General features: G+C 49.8%; 1 long non-coding RNA gene across 1 annotated transcript; it reads right to left on the minus strand.

The window, feature by feature from the left end:
- Positions 1–293: 293 nt before the first annotated feature.
- Positions 294–6,189, minus strand: LOC106025991 (uncharacterized). Its single transcript, XR_001199605.3, has 3 exons — positions 5,259–6,189; positions 1,575–1,828; positions 294–1,031 (listed from the first exon to the last, which is right to left on the minus strand). It is a non-coding gene; the product is annotated as an uncharacterized LOC106025991 (long non-coding RNA).
- Between the last annotated feature and the right edge of the window lie 1,617 nt (positions 6,190–7,806).

The raw sequence follows: 7,806 nt of genomic DNA on the forward strand, positions 1-7,806 counted from the left end.
GGCTGCTGGATTTCAGAAAACATCGCCTCGTTGGAGATTATGTGGGTTACCAAACTTTGATAATACCTGCCGTTTCATTTTCAGGCAGGAGTTTAAAAGCTTATTTTTGATGATTTATAAGTATATCTTATTCCCGTTCCTAAACAATAAGATTTAGAGGCCACTATTTTAGTGGCTACTATTTAAAAATACCTCATTAGATTATAAAGTATTAAAAATAAACTGTGATGATATATGTATTTGTGTTACGGACTAATGTATGGTAAGTTTCAAAAAGAGCAGTATCGTTCTTTTTTATTTTTGTTTTTTGCTTTTTTAAAATTTTATTTATTATTTTGAAGGTAGTAAAATACAACAGAACAAGACAGAACAAAGCCAGTTGAGACAGTGTAGTGAAATTGGTACAGAACTTCACAGCAGGTTATTGGGATAACAGTCATAGGTATCACAGTATATCTCGTTATCTTCACAATAGTAGTTGTTCTTTCAATCATGTATAGCAAAATGAAGTACAGAACATTGTAGAATTTATCAAAACAGAATATTGAATAGAACAGTACCATTAATCAGAATAAAGCAAAAAAAATATTTGCCTTCAAAAAGATGGTAGAAGGAAATCCCCCTTATTTGCTATATTGCATATGGTCAACCTCCCAAGAGATGCTCAGATCTCTGGTTCCCATTTGCTGAAGCGGGGCAGGGGAAGTGGGATATTTGACTCCCAAGTCCATGCACCGGTAGGTTCACTGTTGCTTAACAGGGAGGCAGGCTGCTTGCTTGGTTTCCCAGCCCTCTAAGTTCCAACGTGATGCAGATCTCAGGAGACGCTGGTGGTTCTCCCCCTGGGGCAGCTGGAGCCTTTGTTTTTGTTTTTGAGACACGGTCATGCTAGATCGTCCAGGGTGTCATTGAACTCATTATGTAGTCCAGGCCGACTTCAAACTTTCCATGATCCTCCTGCCTCAGCCTCCCAAGTGCTGAAATTACAGGCATGTGACATCATGTCTGGCTAATCAGTGTCATTCTAAAACCTAGAAAAAAGAAAAATTATAAATATTTGAGGAGATGGGTGTGCAATCTGGCTTAAAGATTATTCAGTGCATACCTGTACTAAATATTGCATGGTATGCCATTAAAATGTAATTTTAATGTTTTATGGATCAATTGAAAAATTAATGTAGGGGTTGGGGATTTAGCTCAGTGGCATAAGCGCCTGCCTTGCAAGCAGGCAGTCGTGAGTTCAATCCCTGCTACCGATAAAAAGGAAAAAGACAAAAAAAGAAAAAAAAGAAAGAAAAATTAATGTAAGCACTTAAAGTTATGTGTATTTGTGTTTTGATTTGGGGGAGGTATTGTTTTGTTTTGTTTTGTTTTTGTCTTCTTGAGACTGTGTCTCTATGCAGTTCAGGATGGCCTTGAGCTCACTTTGTCACCCACACTGGTCTGGAACTCCCAGCCATCCTCCTGCCTCAGCCTTCTTGGTGCTGGGATTACAGGCGTGAGTCACTGCACCTGGTTTTGGTTTTTTTTGCGACAGGGTCTCACTCTGTAATTCATGCTGGCCTTGAACTCACCGTGTAACCCAGAGTGTCCTTGAATTCCCAGCAACCATGTTCCTCCTGCCTCAGCCCCCATGTGCCAGGGTCACACGTGTCTGCTTCTCTGCCTTAAGAGTGGTCTGAAGCACGCTCCTCATGCAGGCATGCAGGCTTGTGTGCCTGCACTGTGTGTTCACAGAGACAATTCTGTGACGCTCACACTCATCAGTGTGACACTTCACTGGTTACTCTGAGACTGGCTGGTCTCTCAATTCTTCATTGAACAGTCGCTGCCACCAGAAAGAAGAAAAACAGGGCAATGATGAGTGGGGGGGGGGGGATGAGGCTGGAGATTGTTAGACCGTGCAGTACTGTAAGGCATACAGAAAGGCAACAAAACCATTGTTCACACGCAAGGGATTGCGGGAACAGCGCGTTTCCCTCCTCCCGCTCCAGCCTCTCTGCAGCGGCCCCTAGTGGAGCCTGATGGGAAGCCACTGGCCAAGCAGAGATGCCTGCAGCACAGTCCCAGCGGCGCGCAGGATAACGGTGCCCAGACCCCAGAAACAGTGACTGTGTGGCCCTGTGCAATGAGAAGGCGATACAGGCGGGATTTTAGAAAAAAAATTTTTTTCAAAACACGTCAATAGGAACAACAATGGCACGTACATTGCACATTGTCATCCCCAAATCATTCACCCAGAGCGCAGGACATCTGCATTCAACTGTCCGAACAATACCGGCACGAACCCTTCTCTTCAGTGAACTCAGAGAAATCAGTAGTTTAACTATCTTAATTAGTTTAAAATATATATACATGTACATATGTTGTTTCTTTCAGCTTCTCACACTAGTGAGACAATACGATGTTTCTACATCCATGTCTGATTTATTTCACTAATGAGTGTGTTCTCAAGTTGCATCCATTTACCTATAAAAGTCTCCAGTGTGTCCTTCTTTATGGCTCAGTAGTACTCCACTGTATAAAAAGACCACATCTTTTTCATCCATCCCTCAGTCGATGGGCATCTAGGTTGCTTCCCAGATCTGGCTTTTTATTATAAACTGTACTGCTGTAAACATGGGTGCACATATGTTGCTGTGGTGTGATGTTTTAAATTCTTTTGGGAAGATACCCAGAAGGGGAGTGGCTGGATGAATGGGACCTCTAGTGCTAGTTTCCTGAGGCGTCTCCACTCTGATCCCCACAGTGGCTGCCCCAGCCTGCACGCCCAGCAGCATGGCAAAGGCTCCTTTTCCCCACAGCCCCGCCAGCGTTTGCTATTGGTTGATTTCTTGCTAACAGCCATTCTTTCTGGACTGAGGTGGAATCTCAGTGTTTTAATTTGCATCTCTTTAATGAGCAGCAATGTTCAACATTTTTTCCTATATTTATTTGCTGTTTATATTTCTTCACCTGAGAATTGTGTGCTCACCTCAGATGCCCATTTTTGGACTAACTCTTTTTTTATTTTTTTGAGATGGGGTCTCGCTGTGCAGTCCGGGCTGGCCTTGAGCTCACTTTGTAGTCCAGGCTGGTCTCGAACTCGCAAGGATCCTCCCGCCTCAGCCTCCCGAGTGCTGGGATTACAGGCGTGAGCCACCACGCCCGGCTCGGATTGAGTCTTTATATCTGGGAGGACTATTTTCTGAGTTCTTTATATGTTCTGGATAGCAGTCGGTTGTCTGACCTGCTTCTTGCCACAGCCCCAGGAACCTGGAAATATGGAGCAGTAGCCCGCTGGCCCCGCCCTCCCCCTGTAGGCGGGCTGCTTCGCTGGGATTGGCTGCTTTACTCGGGGCCCCATTGGTGAACCTGGGTGCCCATCATGTGAGCCATGGAAAGGTGAAGAATAATTCGGTATTATGGTCCTGTCACCTGGGCAGAGGATGGATTCTGGGGCTACCACACCCATTTATATGCTAGCCCACATAATTAGACTGCAAGCAGTTGTGGAAATCATAATAACACTGCTGAAGCTCTGGTTAGCTAAACAACAGAACAAACTACTCACTCGGGAGGCTGAGGCAGGAGGATCGCTGTGAGTTTGAGACCAGCCTGGGCTACATAAGTGAGTTCAAGACCAGCCTGAACTGCAGAGTGAGACCCTCTCTCAAACAAGCAAACAAACAAAATCGCTTGGCCTTAGGTAATGTGCTTGCTTCCAAGGGAGGGGTTTGCGGAAAATTTAATGTAAGCAACTGCTCCCAACAAATAGATGCTAAGGGAGAGGCCACGGAGCTTACTGCACCAAGGAGCAAAACTGTGCATGTTCCAACCCAGAGCTGGAAAAACCTGAACCCCAGGGAGCTTTGGGGGGGTGGGGGGGCCAACACTGGGGGCATTGAAAGCCCTGACAGCTATTACACCCCTGCTCTGGGGAGCCTGTGGGATCGGGCCTTGCCGGCCCCCCAACCCCTGGCTGTATACTCTCTCTGCAGCCTCAAGGTCGAAGAAAAACAGCCGCATGCATGACTCTATGGAAATAGAAACCTCTGAACCGAGGCCATGTGCTTTGACCCAAAATAGGATGAGAGGCGATCATCAGCGGGGAGAATGTGGTAGGGCCCCTCTCCATGTGTCGGGGTGGGAACTTTTTACAGTCTAGGGTGCCAGCCTCAGTGTGGACATGTGTAGCTCTGACCTAACCCTGTGACATAAATCCACAGGCCAGGCTGTAGGGGACCTTAGCGAACGCCCACACAGGGCGGGAGACACAGACACTGTGTAACTGTGCCCTGTTTGGTCCTCAGCCTTTGGTATGAACCTGCCCGTCAGTGCCGGCACAAATAAAGTTGCTTCCTAGAAAAAAGGGCTCGACGTCCGGTCTCTACACGGAAATCCCACGGTGATCGTGCGCCAAGGGGACAGCTGTCAGTGTTTCCTGGGAACAGGGTCAGCTGCGGGAGAAGGGAGGCCCTGGAGGTGGACAGTGGGAATGCCCACAACTGTGCACTTAAAAATGGTGAGGTGTCACTTTTTGGGGGGGAGGGCATGGGTCTTGCTATGTAGCTCAGACAGGCCTCGAACTCACTATGTAGCTCAAGCTGGCCTCAAACTCATGGTGACCCTCCTGCCTCAGCCTCCTAAGCACTGGGATGACAGGTGCACACCGCTACACCCAGCCAGCACATTTCAGATATGTGTATTTTATCACAGATTTTAAAGAGACATTTTAAAGATTTAAATAAAAAGACATTTCAGAGCTGTACTTTCCAGGCAGCCCTTCCTGGGACTGACTGACACACAGCCCCACAGGGGAGGGTGCTGCCTCCCCGTGCCTCCAGGTTCAGAGGCGACCTTCCTGGGAATGCTCCCTGACCACCCACCTCGCGGGCAGCCCCATCTCATCAAGGCACTGGTGAAATTCCTCCCTCTGGATACAGGGGGGGGGGGGATGCTGCTCGGGACCAGGGTGGCAGGTACCCAGCAGCCATTCTGTCCTCCAAGGGCAGGCAAGTGGCCCTGCAAGGAGTGAAGGTATCAGGAAGCCCAAGCTGGCGCTGAGATACTGGAGCCCTTGGTCTGCAGGTAACCACACACACAGGTCTCCTCCTCTGAGGCAAAGGATAAATAATTAAGATAAAGACTGAGGACTTGGGCTGAGGATTCAACTCTGTGGTGTAAGTGCCTGCCTGGCAAGCTCCAGGCTGTGAGTTCGATCCCCGGTACCAACCCACCCACCCCCGCCCCCGCAAAAAAAGCTGAGTACTCCGAACCTGGATGGAAGGTACCAAGTAAACATCTCCCGACATCCACTGGGTTTCCAGAAATTGAATGATGCTGAGAAACTGGTTCTCTTTCGAGAAAACCTAAGTCCTAACCGGTTACTTTAAACCCGTCGGCCTGCCTGTGATAGCCATCACTGGCGCTGAGCAAATTGCGGGGCTTGCTTATCTGTAAGAGTCTAGGCAAAGAGCGCCCCCTGGTGGCGCGTTTCTGGAGCCTCACGCCCAGCTACAGTGAGCCTTCATTTCTACATCCAATAAACGCACCCCTTCACTGGCTCCTTGTTCACGATTTCATTTTTGGACTGGGTGAGACAGCAGGCCCACCTTTGAGGGGCAGAATCACCCCAATGGAGACCCCGTGGGGCTGGGGATCCCTCAAGAGTCCCTGCATCCCGCGACCTTCTGCCCCGCTGAGGTCCTAGCGCTACCCACAGTGACAGCCACACAGACGGGGAAGGGACAGAAGCTGGGTGGCCTGGTTACACTGACCGCCCCAGCTCGATATGGTCAGCTGTGTGGCCCCACCGGCTGCACCCTTCAAGGACGCGGGGCCCCCAGGGCCGCATCCCCTCTCTGCCGGTAAGATAAAGCCGAGGTTTTGGTCCTTTCCCCTCCTTTGCTAGGAGTCCACCTCCGGGAAGCTCGGACCTGACCTCGGGGCTCAGGTGGCCTTTAGATTCCTCTAGCAGGTGACCAGGTAATTACAGACAGGCCAGGGGACTCGCCAGCCCCGCCCCACGCCCGGGGACCCACTTATGGGAGAATCCCTCGGCCAGGCCTCAGTGATCACGCAACCCGGTCAAATACCCCTGCTGAACCTGCCTGCGCCCTCGCGGACCCCTTCTCCCCTAGTCCCTCTGCAGAGCCCACCGAGAGCTCTTTAGGTAAAGACGGTCGGTACTGCGCCTGTGCGTCGCGCTGAGAACTACAAATCCCGGGAGGCACTGCGCGGCGCCGGGCTCCGTGCAGCTGGGAAACAGCGAGTCGGGTCACTGCGCCCCCCGAGGGTGGGAGGTGTCCTCGCAGGACTGGGATCCCATCTACAAATACTTCTAGGCCCCTAAGCTAGCACCCCCCTCCTCATCACCCCCACGTTGAGCCACACCCCAGCCCTCCTCCTCGCGAGTGCTGGGATTACAGGCATGAGCCACCACGTCCGGCTTTTTTTTTTTTTTAATGTGTCAACTTTGGTGGTGGGGGGTGTACTAAGGATTGAACTCATGACCTTGTGCTAGTCACACAGGCACTTACACCACTGAGCTAAATCCCCAGCCCTCACACCCCAGCCCTTTATAGTCTGCATTTTGAGACAGCGACTTACTGCGTTGTTAAATTGCACAGGCTACAAAATAAGTGAGAAACTGCAAGTCATATAGTTAGCACGGCTGCTTGACAGATGCAGTTTGCTCTTAGGACGATTATTATGTATTCAGAAATCACAGAAACGAAAAATACGTTGGACATGTATTAACTTTTTTTTTTGTTTTCTTTTTCCTTTTTTTATTGGTACCGGGGATCGATCTCTTGACTGCCTGCTTGCAGGGCAGGCGCTTATGCCGCTGAGCTAAATCCCCGGCCCCCGTTGCACAAATCTTTATTGAGCACCTACTATATGCCAGTATTGACCCAGACACAGAATCAAACAAACATGGTCTCCAGCCTCTGGAGCTGACACTCTGATGTGTGTGTGTGTGTGTGTGTGTGTGTGTGTGTGTGTGATCTTCCTACCTATATTTGGAAGTTGTAGCAGCCTGAGCTGGCTGTCTTGACACACTTTTATTTTTACAGCGTGGCTCGGGCTGAGGATTGCAGAGGGCTACCTGGAGGTCCAGAGCTGAGCTGACCACGGAAAGCTGCAGGGCTTGGGACCAGGTGTGCTTGGCCCCTGGAGGATCCAGGCGTGCAGGAAGCCGATAGCAGAGACCACACCCACAGGCAAAGTGTGCACCCGTCAGAGCCAGAGCCGTTGGGGTCTGAGGCCTGCAAGCCTGTGAGGCACTGATAGCAGAAGCGGTGCCCTGCAAGGCCAGCCTCCTGCGCCCTCCTCTCTGTGGCCCTGTGCCCTGGAGCCAGAAATCCAGGTGTTTGCAGGACCAGGCTCCCTGAAAGCTCTAAGGGAGCCTTCTGGTCTTTTCCAGCTCCTGCAGGTGCTTGAATTTGCTTGGCTGGCAGCCACATCACGCAGACACCATGTGACTGCTTGTTAAAAAGGTAACCTGCAGTGGTGGCGCCTGCCTGTAATCCAAGCACTCGTGAAACCGAGGCAGGAGAATCACTACAAGTTTGAGGCCAGCTTGGGCTACATAGTAAACAAGCCATAAAGATACATACTATCTAGCTAATGTTGTTTAGGCAAAAGTGGAAATGCCAAATGTTTTCCAGGCCATAGGTTAGCGTGACTGCTGATAATTTGAGTTCTGGGTACAGAGTTCCTACTATGAAAAATATATTTATTGAGCCTGCTACTGGGCCTGAGCTGAGAGATAAATCATAGTCTACACAGGCAGTTATTTACAAACAAGTTTCTTCATTCAAC

This window comes from Cavia porcellus, unplaced genomic scaffold (genome assembly GCF_034190915.1).
Source record: "Cavia porcellus strain 051 isolate PalLab524CR breed Dunkin Hartley unplaced genomic scaffold, mCavPor4.1 scaffold_17, whole genome shotgun sequence".
Classification (NCBI taxonomy): Eukaryota; Metazoa; Chordata; class Mammalia; order Rodentia; family Caviidae; genus Cavia; species Cavia porcellus.